Source organism: Eptatretus burgeri, chromosome 1 (genome assembly GCF_056783735.1).
Source record: "Eptatretus burgeri isolate ZD-2024b chromosome 1, Ebu_testis_v1, whole genome shotgun sequence".
Lineage (NCBI taxonomy): Eukaryota > Metazoa > Chordata > Myxini > Myxiniformes > Myxinidae > Eptatretus > Eptatretus burgeri.
In genome coordinates, this window is record NC_140961.1 from 91553771 (window position 1) to 91575073 (window position 21303).

Consider the following 21303-nt stretch of genomic DNA (forward strand, 5'->3'; position numbering starts at 1 on the left):
CAAGCCCAGGCAAGCTTTGTGAGTCAGATGTTGTAATGTTGTTGGAATGGAGAAATTTTTTTTTAATTGGAGGATTCTTTGAAAATTCCTTGGGCAAGCCCAGGCAAGCCTTCGTTTGGAAATTTTTCAAAACCATAACATTCGAGAATTTTGTAGTGAATTCTTTGTGAGTCAGAGATGAACTGGAAATGATGTAAGAGTAGGAGGGGGTTAGTAAAAGTGGGCGGGGCTTAGTAAATGTGGGCGGGGCTTTTGAAAAGTGGGCGTGGCTTTTGGGAAAATTATCTGAGGCTCAGAAGGTAGTCAGACGAGAGCATTATGAGAAGTTTATAATTTCATAATAACACAAAAGAGGTATCTTGAAAAAATATAGATTCAAATTTTTTATTTTTAAATACTTTAGATGGGGATTATTGTGCAAAGAAAATTAAACTATTGAAGGAATTTGAGAATGAACAAATCTTTATAGGTTCAATGAGTGAGCTAAACAATATGCATTGGTTATTTGAAAAAGAGTGCCCCTGGGCTTACATGTTTCAGATATTTTTTTAGAATCACCTTGAACAAATCTTTATCTTATTGCATTGGTTATTTGAAAAGAGTGCCCCAAGGTTAAAAGGGGAGACAAATAAATATACCTTCGGATAAAAAGGGGGTTTATTTTTTAGGGAAAAAAAAATGAATCGCTGAGAATCCCCCATTCAATTACATGGGGAAACGTGAGCCAGAATCAGCATATTCACCCTACCAGCATCTTTAAAGTAAGCAGGTTTTTTTCACATCCGCTTGAACCAACTATGAGACATCTTAATTAATTAGGAAGATTTTTATGGTTATTAAATTTTATCTTATTTTCCAAAATGGGTAAAAAAAATCATTCATTTATTTATTTGTAAAACAGGTTATTGAATTTATGATTGGCTTTTTTTGAAATTCTATATTTTATCCTAAGTTCGGGTTTAATTTCAAGATAATCCATTATTTTATTTATACAATATCTTGTGTTAATATTTCCCTGAAACTGACAATCATGAATAATATATTACACCAATCCTTTGAACATTTCTCTTATACGTTCAGTTTCTTCCATTATAAGGATAGTTGTGTTATCACCCTCATACTTTACATTCATTTCTCTAATCAATCTTGAAAGTAATTCATTTTTGGTGTAAATCTAAAATAATTATTTTCCTTTTTACATTTTACATTGTATTTATGAAGTGAAAAAAGTTGGAGGATAAAATGGTTTTAAGCACAGATTCACCTATAAATGAAACAAAATTTTCATCAAGAACATTTCATTTTAAGCAAAGTTTTATTATATAAATATGGTGAATACAACATACTGCGATGTTTGTAATCACGAATATAAATGTTATAAGAAACACCTTCAAACCATCAAACACACATTCAATGTTTTCAGACAAATATCTCCACTTGACCAAGAAACAAAACATTGTGATAGAAGTGATAATGATATTCTTAATATATATATTTTTTAATAAACACTTTCAATCAGGTAAACACAAGAACAATGAAGAAAGGGAAGCTAAATTCTCCATTGTAAACACTGATGGGGCATTTAAAGGGCATATAAAAATAAGATTGTTTCGTTTTCAAGACACTGGATCATCTTCAATCATGGAAGCTGTTGATATGGTTAAACAAAGTGTTGAAACTAAAATTAAAAACACATTAATTGAAATGAAAACATTTAAGTTTTATCTGAGAGTAAAATTGAAAATGGTACGACAAGACAATGAAACTATTCCCTATATAAGGACAAACCCTAACTTGATCTCATCATTTCAAGATTTTGTAAGATGTGATGTTTACAATGAACTCCAGAGACAAGAACAAGATGTTGATAACAATGTTGTAGGTAGAGGATTTACTATCACAAAAATAATCTTTTTAGATGTACACATCTTAAAATCAGATCCTCTTCAAGCTTGTTCTTACATTGATTGACCAAAAGAGATAAAACTTAAGAAAGCGGTTGTTAGTATTCAAAAAAAGATAATAAATGTTTTCTATGGTCTGTTCTTGCTCACTTACATCCTCCACAATGGAATCAAGAAAGGGTTGAACATTATAAGAAATACGAGAATGCATTAAATGTTAAAGATTTAAAGTTTCCAATGTCATTGAGAGATATTCCTAAATTTTAGAAAATGAATAATCGATCTGTTAATGTATATGGATTAACGGATACAAACAAAGTTCAGATGTTAAAAATTTCAAACAACTGTACAAATGATGAAACACACATTGACCTTTTCCACTTTACTTCAAAGGAATGATCACATTATGCTTTCATCAAAAATTTCTCAAGATTAACCAAATCACAACGATATAAGACAAAATGTAAAAGGCATCCTTGTACGAGATGTCTCAACTCCTTTCACACAGAAGAACGATTAAATAAACATTCAAAATATTGTAGTAATCATAAATCAACCGTAATCAATTTACCAAAAGCAGGTTCAAACATATCATTCAAAGATTTTAACAAATCTATAAAACATCCGTTTGTGATATATGCTGATTTTGAAAGTATCCTTGAAAAGATAGATACTCTTTCTCCAAATCCAAATAAATCACACCAAAATAAATATCAAAAACATACTCCTTGTGGTTTCTGTTATTATATCAAATCAGCTGTTGGTGATGAATACAACAAGTTAGAACTTTATAGAGGAGAAGATGCCTCAGAGGAGTTTGGAAGACGATTGGAAAAAGACTATTAGACGAAGAGAAATAATGGTGAAAACCTATAAACCAATGTCATTAACAAAGGAAGAGAAATAGGAATTTAGAAAGAACAGTATCTGTCATATTTGTGAGGACAACATTGAGGGAGACGTCAAGGTTAGGGATCACTGTCATCTTACTGGTAAATACAGAGGTCCAGCTCATTCCTGTTGTAATCTTAATTACAAGCCTCCAAATTTTATTCCTGTCTGGCTTCACAACAACGTTCACTATGACACACATCTATTTATAAATTAAATTTCAAAGACATCTGGAGATATTCCTGCCATTCCAAACATAGATCAAAAATACATCTCATTGACAAAAACAATTCATACATCCCCCTTAACCCATATCACATTTCTTGACACTTTCAAGTTTATGTCAAGTCCATTGTCTAACTTACTATCAAATATTAAAAACTTTCCAAATCTTTCATCACATTTCTTAAATCAAGAAAAGATTGATCTCATCACAAAAGGGAATATATCCGTATGACTATATGGATTCATTTGAGAAGTTTAAAGAAACACAACTTACTACAAGGGAAAATTTCTATGGAAAGTTAAATAAAACTCATATTTCCGATAGAGATTATACACAAGCTAACAAGGTTTGGGAGAAGTTTAATACAAATAATCTTGGAGAATATCATAATTTGTATCTTAAAACTGATGTGTTGTTATTGGATGAAGTGTTTGAAACTTTTAGAACAGTCTGTCAGAATGAAAATTCTAATGGATTCGACCCCGTTCACTATTACACAGCTGCGGGCTTGTCTTGGAGTTCTATGTTAAAAATGACAAAACAAAATTTGGAATTAATCAGTAATATAGATATGCTTTTAATGATAGATAAGGCTAAAAGAGGAGGAATATCTCAAGTATGTTCTAACACATATGCCAAAGTAAATAACAAATATCTTCCTGCTTATAATAAGAATGAGGAAAACTCTTACGTGATGTATTATGATACTAACAATTTGTATGGGTGGGCTTTGTCTCAATCTTTAACTTATGGAAAACTTCAATGGGTTAAAGAAAAACATAATAAAAAAAGTTTTACTTGACACTGTTATCGCCTCTTAAAAAGAATTGGATGAAGCTGAAGTTGGATATTATTTTGAGCTTGATTTAAAATATCCAGAAGAAATTCATAGCAAACATAAAGACCTACCTAATGCCCCTGATCGAGAAAGTCCAAGAAAAGAGTGGTTAAGTGATTACCAACAGTCATTTAATATAAAAGGTAAATCTCCAGAAAAACTACTTACAACATTAAATTATAATGAAAGTTATGTTTTGCATCAAAGGAACTTGAGACAATATTTATCTGCTGGGTTGAGAGTGAGAAAAATTCATCGAATTTTTAAATTTAAACAAAGTCATTGGTTAAACAAATATATTGATTTTAACACAAAAAGGAGAACAGAAGCAAAAACAGATTTTGAGAATGACTTTTATAAATTAATGAATAATGCTGTATTTGGAAAGACTATGGAAAATGTGAGGAATCGACAAAACATAAGACTTTCTACATCTTGGAAACAGGCTTCAAAGTTAAGTAATAGACCAAGTTTTGAATGAGCGGAGGTGTTTTAAGAGAACTTTTGTGCGATTCATTTGAAAAAAGAGAGTATTGAAATGGATAAACCTATTTATATAAGAACATCAATTCTTGACTTGTCAAAGTCATTAATATATGACTATTTCTATAATAATTTAAAATTAAAGTATAAGGATAATGTGTCATTGTTATATACTAGTACGGGCCCGTAGGGGCGGTCCCGTAGGTGCGTAAACAATGACTGGATTGGGGAATTATTTCAATTAGATCGGACCAACCGTATGTTAAATGGCCATAACTTGGGAAACACCTGGGAAACATACTCAGGTCCCCAGCGTCAATTGTGACGTCACATCAAATGAAGAAGAATTGTGACGCCCCCTCTCTCTCGCCCCCTCCTCTCTCTCCTCCTCTCTTGAATTGTGATGCCCCTCTCTCTCACCCCCTCTCCCTCACCCCCTCTCCCTCCTCTCTCTCACCCCCCTCTCTTTCCCCCCTCTCCCCCTCTCTCTCCCCCCCAATGTCTCCACCCCTCTCTCACACCTAGTCTCACCCCTCCTCTATTCCCCCTCTCTATCTCCCCCTCTTTCTCCCCCCTCTCTCTCCCCCTCCCTCACCCCTAGTCTCGCCCCTGGTCTCTCCCCCTCCTGTCTCGCACCCCCTCTCCCTCCCCCTCTCTTGCTCCCTCTCTCCCCCCTAGTCTCGCCCTTCCTGTCTCCCCCTCTCTCTCGCCCCCACTCTCATCCCCCCTCTCCCGTCCCCCTCTCACGCAGATATTGGTCGACAGATAAATGGCCGGAACTTGGGAATCGCTTGTCCGATTAATATCAAACCTCGAAAAGGCACATCCGCGGGTCCCCAGCAATATTCCTGGCAAGTTTCAATTAGATCGGACCGTCAATCGTGCAAAAATAAAAATAATAATAAATAAATAAATAAACATTAATTGTGACGTCTTTCGTGATGTCATAGCACCGTGTCTTGTCATTGGTCGACAGATAAATGGCCGCAACTTGGGAACCCCTCGTCCGATTGATATCAAACCTCGAAAAGGCACATCCGCGGGGCCCCGGCAATATTCCTGGCAAGTTTCAATCCGAAGAGGAAGCATTGTGACGTAACTCGTGACGTCATAGCACCATGTCCTGTCTGATTGACAGACAATATGTAGGTCATTATTGGTTGACAGACATTGGTCATTGTATCACGTTATTCTTTTTATTCAATTATCGTGCTATTATTGTGTACTGCCAATTATTTTGCTATTATTATTATTATGAATATGCTGTTATCATTATTCTGAGAAAAAAATGGCATGATAAGGTGATAAGGTGGAACGACACTTCAGCTGCCGTATATACACCTTTACAACACAGAAAAAAAGCAATAAAATGGCCGTAACTTGGGAAATGCTCGTCCGATTGACATCAAACCTCAAAAAGACACATCTGCGGGGTCCCGCCAATATTCCTGGCAAGTTTCAATCAGATCGGACCATTGGTTGTCGAGAAACGGCGGTCGCAGACAAACAGACAGACACACACACACACACACACACACACACACACACACACACACACACACACACACACACACACACACACACACACACACACATTGCTGGAATTATAGATAGATGGATACAGAAAGTTTTATATTAGAAATTAAGACTAGTGATGTATATGACGATATGATTGATAATGTTGACATGTATGATACAAGTAATTATAAGTCTGATAGTATGTTATTTTCATTAAAGAATGAAAAGGTTATTGGTAAGTTTAAGGATGAGCTGGGTGGCAAGGTCATGAGTGAATTTGTGGGTTTGAGATCAAAGTCTTATGCTTTTAGATATATTGATAATAATAACATGGAAATGTGTGATAAGAAGCTAAAGGGAATAAAGAAAAATATAACACTGAACAACAAATTTCAAAAATTTTTTTTTACTGGAGATGTGTAAAGTGATTAAGACTAATTTGGGTACGCTGATTTCAAAAATCATAACCGTTTTGCTGTATCACGTCAGGATTTTCAGGAACAGAAATATTCCCATTGCCTAGAAGTCAGGATTTCAATGAAATTTACATATGTCTTTAACATGTCTATTTCGTACAATTGTTGTTAACTTGTGTTATATTTCTTTCTTTCAGATAAAGATGAGTAGGCGTTCCTGTACCAATCATCCTGACAACTTCTGTTATGTCTGTGGTCGGTATACCAAAAAAGATCAACAGCGAAGTATATCTACAGCAGTGAAAATGAAGGCCGCCTACTTTCACTACTTCGGGTGTAAGGTGAGGGACCAAGAACAGAGCTGGGCACCACACATCTGCTGCACAAGCTGTCACACAACCTTGACTCAGTGGTTGGTGGGCAAGCGCGCAAGCATGCCATTTGCGGTGCCCATGATATGGCGTGAGCCGCAGAATCATCATGATGATTGTTATTTCTGCTGCACAAGCATCGCCGGCTTCAACAAGAAGAATAAAGGTCACATCAAGTACGCTGACTGCGTCTCTGCTCGTAAACCTGTGCCTCATGATGACGAGAACCCCGTTCCAACACCTCCAGCTGATCAGAACATAGCTGTAAGCAGTGGTGAAGAGGATGGTGATGATGAACCTTTGAACCCGACACTCAAGAATCACACCTTCTGAACCAGGGAGACTTAAATGATCTTGTAAGAGATCTCTCGCTGTCAAAGGCGAAGGCAGAGCTGCTTGGATCAAGGCTGCAGCAGTGGAATCTACTTGAACCTAACACCAAGATATCCTTGTTCAGAGCACGTCACAGAGACATGGCTGAGTTCTTTGAGATGGAAGACACGATGACATTCTGCAGTGACATCAACGGTCTGTTGAAAGAACTTGGGTGTGATCACGATCCTGCAGACTGGCGCCTCTTCATCGACTCGGGGAAGAACAGCTTGAAGGCTGTTTTGCTCCACAATGGCAACGAGAAACCATCAGTCCCACTGGCTCACGCGTTCGGCATGACAGAGACATATGAGACTATGCGGCAGCTGCTTGATTCCATCAAGTACAATGACTTCAACTGGCACATCTGCGGAGACTTGAAAGTGGTGGCGCTGTTGTTAGGGCTGCAGTCAGGCTACACAAAATACATGTGCTTCCTTTGTCTCTGGGATAGCAGAGACGACAAGAATCACTGGACGAAGAAAGATTGGGAAGAGCGAAAAAAGCATGTACCTGGTCGACACAACGTGAAGCATGTCGCCCTTGTCGACCCAGCCAAGGTTTTCCTTCCACCACTCCACATAAAGCTCGGCTTGATGAAAAGGTTTGTACGGGCAATGGATCTGAATGGGCGTGGGTTTTTATACCTCAAGGAAAAGTTTGGCAACACCTTGTCGGAGGCCAAGATCAAGGCTGGTGTCTTTGTTGGACCGCAAATCCGACAGATTATGAAGGACGAAACTTTTCCGACAACTCTAAACCCCAAAGAGCTTGCAGCGTGGAGGAGCTTCAAAGCTGTGACGGACAACTTCTTGGGGAACGAGCGCACGGACAACTATGAAGAAATAGTGCAGCAGCTGCTGGAGTCCTTCAGGAAACTTGGCTCCAGGATGTCCCTGAAAATCCATTTCCTACAACAGCACCTGAACTTCTTCCCTGACAACTTGGGAGCAGTCTCGGACGAGCACGGCGAGCGATTCCACCAAGAGATTTCACTCATGGAGACGCGTTACCAAGGGCGGCACAACCCGAACATGATGGGCGATTTCTGCTGGTTCCTGCATCGTGAAACTGACACAGAGCAGCACAAACGCAAAGCCAAATGCCTAAAGCATTTTTAATTACATTCTAGTGGAGTTTTTCTGTAATTTCTACAATTTTGAAGCATTCATGATGAAATAAATGAATAAATGAATTTTTGTAAATTTCATTGAAATCCTGACTTCTAGGCAATGGGAATATTTCTGTTACTGAAAATCCTGACGTGATACAGCAAAACGGTTATGATTTTTGAAATCAGCATAGCGAATTTAGTCTAAATCACTTTACACATCTCCAGTAAAGATTTTTTGTTGTTCAGTGTAATCAAGGAAACAATAAACTTTAAACATTATGACAACTGTTTAACCTTAAAGAAGGAAGAGTACAGAAAAATGAATACAATAAGAAGTTATAAACATCAATTATATACAGAAGAGATAAATAAGAAAACATTCGAAGCTTTTGATGATAAAATATAGATTTTAGAGAATGGAATCAAGAGTATCCCTTATGGTTATAAGTATAAGTGCTAAGGGGCGTCTTTTTACTGTTTTATAAATGATAGAACCAAGCAATACCAAACCAAAGAGTGGAGATGTAATCAACCTTGGTATTTAAATGGGAAACATAACGAATGTGGGAAATATCAAATAAGTCTTATTGAAGAAATAACCGGGGTAAAAGTATATAAAACAAATAAGCGGATAAATTTAATTCCAAATAAGTTGGAGTATGTCAAGAAAAAAATTAATATCCTTGAATAGACTGAAAACTTTGATGGCTATCAATTGAACAATGGAAAAACAATTTACTACAATCTCAAAATGATATGTGGATCAGGAGGTGGTCAAACAAGAACATTAAGAGAAGTTTATCATTTTATTTCTGCTCAACAAAGACATAAACCAATAACTTAGTTCTAAAATAATATTTGTGAATATACTCGATGGTGAGGAATGCAATCGGAAAATTAATATATTACCTCGAATGGAACATGAACAAATATTCATTGGATCACTCTTTGAGTGGAATGAAAATATAAAAGGAAATCATTAAGTATCAGTTTAACATGTGCTCAATGGGGTGGAGATCATTCTCCTCTTTTGACCTGATGGGCCGAGAGTCAGAGGGGGTGGGGTGGGGGGCGCGAGGGGGCAGGGCGAAAATCATTCTCCTGTTTTGTTTTTTGGGGTCTTGAGACAGTCTCAATTTAACATGAACTTGTATGGGAGAGGGAGAAAATCATTCTCCTGTTTTGACCTGATGGACCTCGAGTGAGAAAGGTTCCCCTATGCAGTTCCATGTGAGGGGGAGGAATCAGTGTCCTGTTTTGGGGTTTTCCGGGGTTTATTCAGAGAGTTTTTTTCCCCCTTTTCCCCAATCATTTGCATGGATGCCTGAGAAGCCCCATTTATTGGGTCACGAAAAAATATTTTCACGACAAAAATAAGTGACCACTAGATTCGTTGTTGTTGTGTGTCTATCTTTCTGTCTGTCTGTCTGTCTGTCTGTCTGTCTGTCTGTGTCTGTCTGTCCCGAGCATAGCTCCGTGGGTTTTGATCCAATCCTGATAAAAATTTTGGTGGGAGGTTTATATCATGTTCAAGTTGTGTTTTCCTGAAAATGGGCATGGTGCGCCCATTATGGGCGGAGCCACGCCCAAAAAACGTGTTTTTAAGGGGTAGCCGATTTCAATTTGCATCTTCTCCTAGGGGGTTTGTCGAATTTGACAGGCGTTTCGGTATTTAGTTAGCCCAATGGCACCTGCATAGCCCCACAGAGCTCGATTTTTCATTTTTGTCCCAAGGTCAAGGTCTCAAGGTCACGAACTTAGAAAATTGCAAATTTTGACATTAAAAATTATCTTCTCCGAGGGGTTTGTCAAATCTGGCTGGGGTTTCGGTATTTGCGTAGCCCAATGGCACCCGCATAGCCCCACAGAGCTCGATTTTTTATTTTCCTCCCAAGGTCAAGGTCACAAGGTCACGAACTTAGAAAATTGCGAATTGTGTTTTTAGGGGCTAGCCGATTTCAATTTGCAACTTCTCCCAGGAGGTTTGTCGAATCTTGCAGGAGTTTCGACATTTGGTTATCCCAATGGCACCTGCATAGCCCCATGGAGCTCGATTTTTCATTTTCTTCCCAAGGTCAAGGTCACAAGGTCACAAACTTAGAAAATTGCGAATATTGACATAAAAATCATACAACTTTGAGATCATATGAATCATACGCCCAAACTTTGAGAGCTAGGATGACAATATTTTTTAGGAATAATCTTGAGGTCATTCCCCACCGAAAGTCTTGAAACCATTTTGCTCTATCTCAAACACCTTAACCGTGGCGCCCCCTTCAAGTTTATTTTTATGCTGATTTCATCAAAGTATGGATAATCCCAGGAGTGCGAAATTCCACATAGCCTATATGACGTTATATTGTTCCTGGAATGTTCCAGAGGAAGTTTTGCACCAAAGGTCATAATCCTTGACCTTTGACCTTTTAAGTTCACAAAGGTCAAATTTTCAAAATTGTGGGAATCGAACCGGGTTTTCGACCTTCTTTGACGAACTAACTCCAATAAGCTATAGCACGTATCCTGTTTCCTTATTTTAATGTCCACAACATTGTTTTGTGACCTTTGAAGGTTATGCAAAGGTTAAATTTCTAAAGTTGTTGAACGAAACCGGGTTTTCGACATTTTGCAGCTAATAACCTGTCACTTGTACCACATCATGTTGATCATTTTTATAACTTGGTCAAACATCATCACATTGTCTCATCCTTGACTTCTGAAACAATCTACATTGTTAAATACTGCTCGTGAACCATCGTCGTCTTCAGACCTGTCCTCTACTAACATGGTTTGTTAACCATATTGGATTGAAGAAAAATATTAAATGTTTTCTCTGGAACCTCTTAATCAATCGATGTGAAACCACATTTTAGATCTAATATTGATGTGGAATACATGTTTTAAATGCCAACTTGATTGGCCAAATATTCTGGCAGTCAGAATTATTTGATATTTTGATGTGGGTTTTTTTTTTTTTGGTTATTTTGTGCATAAGGCTCACTTGGCTGTTCCTGGATAGTTTGAGGGGAGAGGAGTAGCAGCTGAAATGCAAATCCTATCCATTATAGCTTCCCACCTGATGACAATCTTTGCTTTTTTCTTGTTTGGATTCCTTCTGATTTCACCAATGCAGTACCGTGACAATTTGATATTCCATTTGATTTGAATTGAATTAATTTTAATCCCATTCTAAATTCAATTAAATAATGAATAATTTCTTTTTTTTAAACGTCATGGGTCAGGGTCAGGTGTCAAATTAAAGTGGGACGTCTTGGAACCCGGTTATCACTGCCAGCAGTTATAAAGTAGCAGTTATAACTATGTCCATTATTCAATACCTAACACACCAAAATGTAAATTCCACACAAAATACACCACACAAATTAAGTCCTGGTGAGGCTCTGCAATCTCTGATTGCTCTTTTTCTTGTTAATTATGTCAAACACCATTACATAAACACCGCACAAAATATACTACACAATATTACACAAACACCACACAATACAAGTCGTGGCAAGGGTCTGCAATCTCTCATTACTCTTTTTCTTCTTTAAATTGTTTTTATTACTTGTAGCATATAAGTACTCATTGAGTATTAGTCTTTTGCAACAATATGTTTTTGTGCAACTAAACAATTCCCTGCATACTTTAACATTCAGATTCTGAAGACTGCTTTGGATGTCCAACAGAACTGTGGTCCAATGAGCAGCACAGTGACTGTGTACACATGCCAAAGGAGTATCTGGCTTTTTCGGACCCACTGGCACTTGTTGCATTAGCCATTGGATTTGTTGGATTGATGATGACAGTTATTGCAATGCTGATGTTTATTAAACATAGAGATATTATTTTGAGTAAATCAATAAATTTCGAATCATATATCATTTTGTTGATGGCATTGAAAGGATGCTTTTTGGTCATTATTTTATTTGTGGGAAAACCTACAGACATTACTTGTCAACTCCAAAATACTTTAACCCTGGTAATGTTAACAGTTGCTATCTCAACTATTTTCTGCATGAGCATTGGAGTGTCTATTAACTTTAAAGGTAAGTATCTTTTCGTTTGCCTTTTGTTGTACTTTTTATTATACATAAAACTACATCAGTCTTGTATGTTTGTGTACCATAGCATATCACAATATCAATCGACAATACACAATATCAATCGACAGTAGCACTATTTTCTCAAATTACATTAATAAAGAGTTCAAAATTTAAAGTCATTACAATAATAAATCTCCTGTTATCTTCAAATCAATTACACATTGCCACACGAGAAATCCCAATAAGCTACAAGGTGGTAGATTGTGTTGCTCCTTGTTGTATTTTCCACATTGATGTGGATTTGACTTGTATGTCTGTCAGTAAACATTTCTGCACTCTGCCACGATAAAATAGTAGCTTTTACAGTGTTGAATACCTCCCCTCTTGTCTCCTGCTTTGTTATATGTTTCTGTGTATTAGCCCTTACAGACCACTCTTTTGCCTCTGCTCTGCACATCCCATCTTTCCTCTGTAAGTCATGCACTGCACTGGCTGCCTTCTGTTGTGGACTCATCTTCGCTGCTTTCCTCAATCGACATTCGACAATAAAGTGGCCTCACTTGTTACAAAAAAGCATTCCCTCTCGCTTCTACTGAATTGGGGCTTTGTAGGCTGATATGGGTCAGTCTTGTGCAGCAAACTGTCCGACCTTGGTTTCATTGTAACGTCTTTCTTCTTGACTGTCCACCCAGTAATGCACCCACCATGTTCTTCAATATACTGCTCAGCCAAGGTTGTCAATGCTTCAGTGTTCTGAGGTACTTTCTCATGTATGAACAGAGCTATCTCTGCAGAACACACACTAAGGAACTGTTCACGAACCAACAAGTCAGTTCATGCTTCAAAGCTGCATTCACACTTTGCCATCAAAGTACATTGTGTAAAGCACCATCTAAAATATGTAACAAACTGAAATGCAGTTTCACCTTCATCAGGTTTAATTTCACTGAACCTGTGGCGATATCCCTCCTCTGTAAGTTCATACCTCTTCAACAAGGCCACTTTCAAGCGATCATAGCCGTGAGCATTCTCCGCGGGCACAATAGTATACAGCTGAAGTGCTTTGCCTATCAGAAGGGGGTTGAAACTAACCGTACAGTTCTATCTGTTCCAATGTTGACTCCAGTGAAGTGCATCCAATCTCTCAAGGTACACATCCAGCTCATCGCGTTTCTCATCAAATGTGGGGAGCTTCGGCTTGTTTGCCATTACACGTCCCACATCGGTGTCAGGTATTGTGCGAGCACATGTCTCTGCTTAGATCTCGAACTGTATTCTTGCCAATTCAATCTTCATTCGAATTTTTTCCATCATACGTTTGGCTTCCCGAGCCCGTTCACCATGCTCCGCCTTCTATTTCCGTGCAAGTTCTTCACCCTCTGCCTCCTCTTTCCATTCCTCAGGCTGCACCTCCTCTTTCCGTGCCTGTTCCTCATGCTCTGCTTCATCTTTGCATGTCACACGCTGCGCCTCATGCATTCCTTGTCTCTCCTCACATTCACGAGCCTTCTCCTCCTTTGCAGGCACTTGCTGTTCTTTAACAAACGCTATTAGTGTCTCTTCCTTCAGTCCAAACCACTCGCCTTGCTCAATCCACTTGTCAAACTCAATAGCAGATGGATGATGGGTCGATTTGAAGTCAGATCACAACTAGAGAACCATGCCTTATGCTCAGTCTTCTTCGTCTGCAGTTTCTGTGACACCGTAAAGCCTTTTACCACTGACAGATCCTGTCACAGTCACCAATATGTCAGGGGTGGTGGGATATGCATGCACTTTTGGGATTTTCCTTCCATTTGATGTACATATGTTGTTTGTGATGCCAGACTCAGCGCGTCCTCTAACTTGTCTATCTCAGCGCGTCTACAATCCAAGCTTTGAGCTTCACAAGTCTGGACAAACATGCAGGTCAGCTACAACTCATTAATTGGTGGCTGTGACTTTGGACTGGTGTTACAATGACCACAACAACAGCATAACGTTTTTCAAACTTGTATTTCAAAAAAACAGATATAAAGTAAAATGAGGAAGTACACCAAAACATGCAATGTCGAACTCCGATTTCCGTGAGTAGTTATTTCCACCGCCCAGTGTCCCAGTACTACCAGCAAAACTCATACATGTTCACCTCTTCCTTCAGGGTTGTCGAACCTTCGATTCCCATCGCAGTGTCCTCTCATACGATGGCCCATCCAGGTTAATTTAAAGAGCTCAAAGGAATTATTTCCCGATATACAATGTTAATGAGTTTTAAACAACCTGATGACGATAAGCTCCAAACATTAACAACCGCTCTGGACATTAACACCTCATTCACTCATCAGAGATTAATTGAGCGCAGGGATGATGGAAACACACAGCCCATCACATATCACCAGTCTCTCCACCTCCCTGTCACAGGTTTATATAGTATCACAGAACAATCCCGTGCATTCCAGCAAATGCGATTATAATTTATACTGGAATTACGTCTGAGAATGTTCCAGCATGTACAACAATCTTACCAGGCAGTTTACAGTACAATACCACCATCTACAATCAAAATTAGCTCATCACATCAAGCAGTGTATATTACAATTTACCAATGTGTGCAAAACGAAACTTTTAACATGTAACCATCAATTTTAATCATTCATTTACAGGCATTTAGTAATGCTTAAATTTACCACATCTTGCATTTAACTGACAGTGATCCACTATATTTGCTCTGCATCTGGAGATTTTATGTGCTTCAATAGTATATTGACAAGTTAGCTTGAAGTGAAATGATTAAAGCAACAAGTAAATAGATAAAAAAGAAGTAAAAAAGATATAAAATGTCATAGCCCCCATTGTTTAAGTAATTTTGCTGGAAGGATTTAAAGGGATACCCATACTTATAACAACTAAAATGGCTGCCAATATACTAGTTAGCCACCATTGATCAGATCACAAAATAAAGTGAGATGCACATGTATGCCATCATGTACTCGGTTTTTGGCAAATTTGAACAAAAGCAGACCATGCATGTCTGAGAAATGGTTGGGGATACATTTACCTTAGAAAAGGCCACAAGTTGGTCATCTTGGATCTGATCTTGAAAAAAAATGAAATGTATATGTAAGCCAGTATTCCTTATCTGTCTGCCAAGTTTGAACAAAATCGGTAAATGCAAGTCCTATAAATGGTTGAGGACGCGTTCAACATCGGGTTATTTTCAACTAAAATTGCCCCAGTCGGCCATCTTGGATAATATCTCGAAAAAACTGACATGCTTATGTAAACCATCATTCCTTATCTGTGTGCCAAGTTTAAACAAGATCAGTAAATGCATGTCTGACAAATTGTTTTCGACAATTTTCGAATTGCGTTTTCGACAACGGGATTTATTTTTACAACTAAAATGGTCGCCAGTCAGCCATCTTTGATCATATCGTGAAACAAAATTATGTGCCTTTAGATGTATGCCATCATGTGTTAGCTCTGTGCCAACTACGAATAAAATCGGAATTTACATGTCTGAGATATGGTTTGAGATGCGCGCGCGCACACACACACACACACACACACACACACACACACGCACACGCACACATCGAGACCAAATGCATAAGCCCCTGTCCAACAGGGGATAATAATGCTTCTGTGCTGATCAAATTAATCAGAGAGAGAGAGAGAGAGAGAGAGAGAGAGAGAGAGAGAGAGAGAGAGAGAGAGAGAGAGAGAGAGAGAGAGAGAGAGAGAGAGAGAGAGAGAGAGAGAGAGAGAGAGAGAGAGAGAGAGAGAGAGAGAGAGAGAGAGAGAGAGAGAGAGAGAGAGAGAGAGAGAGAGAGAGAGAGAGAGAGAGAGAGAGAGAGAGAGAGAGAGAGAGAGAGAGAGAGAGAGAGAGAGAGAGAGAGAGAGAGAGAGAGAGAGAGAGAGAGAGAGAGAGAGAGAGAGAGAGAGAGAGAGAGAGAGAGAGAGAGAGAGAGAGAGAGAGAGAGAGAGAGAGAGAGAGAGAGAGAGAGAGAGAGAGAGAGAGAGAGAGAGAGATTGCAGAACAATACAGAATTCATATACTGTACATTCAAAAACATTATTTCTTTCTTCCAGTGAATATGCCAAATGTTGTCAATTTATTTGGAAACATGATGCAACCCACATGCCTAACAGTCTGTGTTTTTCCTCAACTTATCATTTGTTTCACTTGGGCACTCAAAGAGAAGCCTCAAGTTACCAATAATTTGGAGGCTCGTATTGGAACTATCGTTTTGGAGTGTGCTGGAAAAGTGACAATTTGGCCCATTTGTGCTTTAGCATACATTGGGATTCTCATCGCATTTTGCTTGTATGTGAATATTAAAGTCAGAGAAAAATTATCTTCAATTCAACAGTTGAAATTCCAATATTTTTGTCTAATTTTCAGCTTCATGGTTTTAGTTGCATTTCTGCCTGCCTACAACAGCACCCAAGGAAGATTCAATGCTGTAACTAGAATATTTGCTGTTATTGCAAATACATATGGTTTTCTTGGCTGCATTTTCTTTCCTGAATGTTATATTATTTTAAAAAATTTAAAACAATTGTGAAGTATTTCTTAATTTATAAGCATGTTATCGTGAATTAAAATAGTGCATAAGACATATGAAAATATATCATGTGCCCATGTGTTTGATTATTATACCTCATGTACTTCATCTTTGTTGTTTTACATTTATCCAATTTTTTAAAAGATAATCACATTGGTGCAAAGAACCCCTTATTTTACATCAAACAATGTACATGTCGGAGCAATCACATTTAAAAGGTGTGGTGATTGCAATTTTGTGAAACCATAAGAACAAATAAAACAAGAGCGAGAATTGCTTTGCAAAACATGTCCCCGACTGGTCACAATGAATGTTCGTGAGATTTAAATTGGTTTTCGTTTAGTGCACACTTGAGCTAATACAGGAACCAAAATGAAGAAGAAGAAACTCTCTAACCCACCGTGTTTCATTGATTTGTAGGCTTTGCCTATTTCATATTGAAAATAACCCCCTGTACAGACATGAAGCAAAAACATGTGTTTGCATATGTATATATGGCTATATAATACGTCATGGTTATATTCCTGGGATCATTCCAATTGCACTGGGCGATGGAAAAACACACAGTGCTTGGTCGACCAGACCTTTTCTGTTTCTGACAACTTCCAGTCTCCTTAAACCTCTTGTACCACTCTCTGATACCAGTTACTGATGGCGGATTCCTTCCATAACTTGTATGGAAATTACACTGAACTTGTGTGTCAGATCTCATCTCGATGAACAATTCAATGCCCTGAACTGTCTCCGGTGAAGTCGCCATTTTCTTTTACATAAAACCACCAGACCTAAAAATAAAGAAAACGTTATGAGTTTCTGTATCATATGAAACAAAGTGAATCATTGTATCATAATAAATATATTAACAACCAAAGTTGTCTAGATCTTTTTAGAACAACCGATAGATAATGATTCTGCACTTATATACATTCAAGACATTTTTATAATGTTATTATTTCAACAATTTTGTTTTTTTTTCTATTTTTTGCAATCATTCTTGCTGTATTCGTTTCTGTTTTGGTTTCATGTGTGAAATTTTCTATTCGCACCTGTCTTTGGAATGTTTTTGCTCGGTGGGTTAGGGATACCTTTTTTGGCTTGCTGTCTTTGTGTTTGCATACAAATTGCATCTGGTATTCTGTCAAATTATTCACATATTCAGCCAATCCTACATTTGTCACTCTGTGCACTTGATTGAGCTGAATCAGACTGCTGTATCCTTCTCATCTTGGCAGGTACTTTCTCAGGATGTATTGCTTTTTGTATAAGATTTTGTGGATGGTGAGGAGTTTTATTGTTTTGAGATATCTGGTTTATTAATTTTTGCTTGTGGCCACTTTATTTTCGGCAGCAGTATTGGAATTCTGCTACTGCTAGTTGGTTTATGGCATTGATTTTGTTTCTCAGGGAGAGATGTTATCAGCATCAACCTCGTTATACACAGGTATTCTTTGGCAATTGTTTTGCACATTTGTTTGTGACATATTTTGTAGCCTTCATCTTCGCTGAGGAATTTGTGATACTTTTTTTTTTAGTTCTTTATTCTTGTATCGAGGTCGATTTAAACAAGCCCCAAAAAGATTGAAATGAGTCTGTAGACTTGCTTTTAATCTGCTTAGTGATAGCATTTGATCTTGGCATCTTTGCACTGCAAGAGGTCCTTCTGGGGTGTGAATAATATCCTGAATGGTCCCAAGACTGAAACACAAAGATACAGTGCATCACCACAAACACTGAGACATCGCACTGAGCTATTGAGTCATTGGGATAACCTCAGCTCAGGACTTTTTCACACGAACACTACAAGTGTTACAATGGCCAACATCTAATTTACATGCTAAGCAGACCACAAATGTATGTGTTTGTGTGCGTGTGTGTGTGTGTGTGTGTGTGTGTGTGTGTGAGTGTGTGTGTGTGTGTGTGTGTGTGTGCGTGTGTGTGATGTTATACAAGTATAGGATAAATGGGGCTTCTGAGGCATCCATGCAAATGAATGGGGAAAAGGGGGAAAACTCTCTGAATAAACCACGGAAAACCCCAAAACAGGAGACTCATCACTCCCCCTCCCATACAAATGTAGAGGGGAAACTCTCTGACAACCCCTAAAAAAACTTCAAACAGGAGAATGATTTTCTCCCCCTCCCCCCTTCCTCAAAGTCCCTGTCATATCTATCGTGTTTACCCTGTGTTCCCCACTCCATCCCTTTCCCTTCCAGAGATCTCCTCATGTCTCTGAACCACACTGTTTTTCCCCTTCCCCCCCACCCCCGCCTCCAATGACTCTCGGCCCATAGGGTCAAAAGAAGAGACCGATCTCTGCCCCCATTGAGCACATGTTAAACTGAGACTTACTGATTTCCTTTTATATTTTCACTCCACTCAAAGAGTGATCCAATGAATATTTGTTCATGTTCTATTTGAGATAATAAATTAATTTTCCGATTACATTCATCACCATCGAGTATATTCACAAATATTATTTTAGAACTTAGTTCTTGGTTTATGTCTTTGTTGAGCAGAAATAAAATGATAAACTTCTCTCAATGCTCTTGTTTGACAACCTGCTGTTCCACATATCATTTTGAGATTGTAGTAAATTGTTTTTCCATTGTTCAATTGATAACCATCAAAGTTTTCAGTCCATTCAAGGATATTTATTTTTTCCTTTACATCCTCCAACTTATTTGTAATCAAATTTATCCGCTTATTTGTTTTATTTACTTTTACCCCGATTATTTCTTCAATAGAACTTATTTTATATTTCTCACATTCTTTATGTTTCCCATATAAATACCAAGGTTGATTTCATCTCCACTCTTTGGTTTGGTTATTTATTGGTTCTATCATTTATAAATCAGTAAAAATACGCCCCTGAACACTTATACTTATAACCATAAGGGATACTCTTGATTCCATTCTGTGGAATCCATGTTTATAACTTCTTATTGCATTCATTTTTCTGTACTCTTCCTTCTTTAAGGTTAAACAGTTGTAATAATTTTTAAAGTTTATTGTTACCTTGATTATATTTTTCTTTATTCCCATTTGCTTCTTATCACACCTTTCAATGTTATTATTATCAATAGGCGTAAAAGCATGAGACTTTGATCTCAAATCCACAAATTCACTCATGACCTTTCCACCCAACTCATCCTTAAACTTACCAACAACCTTTTTATTCTTTAATGAAAACAACATACTATCAGACTTATAATTACTTGTATCATGTATGTCAATATTATCAATTATATCCTCATATACATCACTTGTCTTAATTTCTAATATAAAACTATCTGTATCCATATATAACAATGACACATCATCCTAATACTTTAATTTTAAATTCTTATAGTTATAGTCATACATTAACAACTTTGACAAGTCAAGAATTGATGTTCTTATATAAATAGGTTTATCCATTTCAATACTCTCTTTTTTCAAATGAAAAGCACAAAAGTTCTCTGAAAACACCTCTGCTCATTCAAAACTTGGTCTGTTAATTAACTTTGAAGCCTGTTTCCAAGATGTAGAAAGTCTTATGCTTTGTCAATTCCAAACATTTTCCATAGTCTTTCCAAATACAACATTATTCATTAATTTATAAAAGTCCTTTTCAAAGTCTGTTTGTGCTTCTCTTCTCCTTTTGGTATTAAAATCAATATATTTCTTTAACCAATGACTTTGTTTAAATTTCAAAATTCGATGATTTTTTCTCACTCTCAACCCAGCAGATAAAGATTGCCTCAAGTTCCTTTGATGTAAAACATAACTTTCTTTGTAATTTAAAGTTGTAAGTAGTTTTTCTGGAGATTTACCTTTTATATTAAAAGACTGTTGGTAATCACTTAACCATTATTTTCTTGGACTTTCTTTATCATGGGCATAAGGTAGGTCTTTATGTTTGTTATGAAGTTCTTCTGGATATTTTAAATGAACCTCAAAATAATATCCAACTTCAACTTCATCCAATTCTTTTTCAGAGGAGATAACAATGTGAAGTAAAACTTTTTCATAATGTTTTTCTTTAACCCATTTAAGTTTTCCATTAGGTAAAGATTGAGACATGGCACACACATACAAATTGTTAGCATCATAATACATCAGGTAAGAGTTGTCCTCATTCATGTTTTAATCAGGAAGATACTTGTTATTTGCTTTAGCATATCTCTTGGAACATACTTGAGATATTCCTCCTCTTTTAGCCTTCTCCATCATTAAAAGCATATCTATATCACTGATTAATTCCAAATTTTGTTTTGTCATTTTTAACATAGAACTCCAAGACAAGCCAGGGGCTGTGTAATAGTGAACGGGGTCTAATCTATAGGAATTTTTAGGTCATCTCTATCATCTCTGTAGAGATGACCTAATAATAACAGTCTCGAAGTTTCCGCCCATCCGTACGTCCGTCCGTACGTCCGTCCGTCCGTCCACAATCAAACCGAGTGGAGACAAATAACCAAGAGTGGAATGGATAGAGGTCGATGAGACATGCACAACGATATAACTTTCAAGATCGTCCAATGTCGAGGTCAACGTCACGAGGCTGTCAAATTTGCGAAAATCGTCGATTTCAAATCGTA

The 21303-nt window shown here is 37.5% G+C and overlaps 1 protein-coding gene and 1 long non-coding RNA gene across 3 annotated transcripts in view; both read right to left on the reverse strand.

Moving 5' to 3' along the window:
- The window catches only part of LOC147034943 (extracellular calcium-sensing receptor-like), a gene marked incomplete at its 5' end in the record, with an annotated part of 379428 nt that overhangs the window by 231830 nt on the left and 126295 nt on the right, over nt 1-21303 (reverse strand). The window lies entirely within an intron of this gene.
- LOC147034945 (uncharacterized) overlaps nt 16142-21303 on the reverse strand; it is a 116716-nt gene continuing 111554 nt past the window's right edge. For both annotated transcript variants that reach the window (XR_015060838.1, XR_015060836.1), the window contains one exon: nt 16142-17508. This is a non-coding gene — a long non-coding RNA (uncharacterized LOC147034945). The remainder of the gene's footprint in view (nt 17509-21303) is intronic.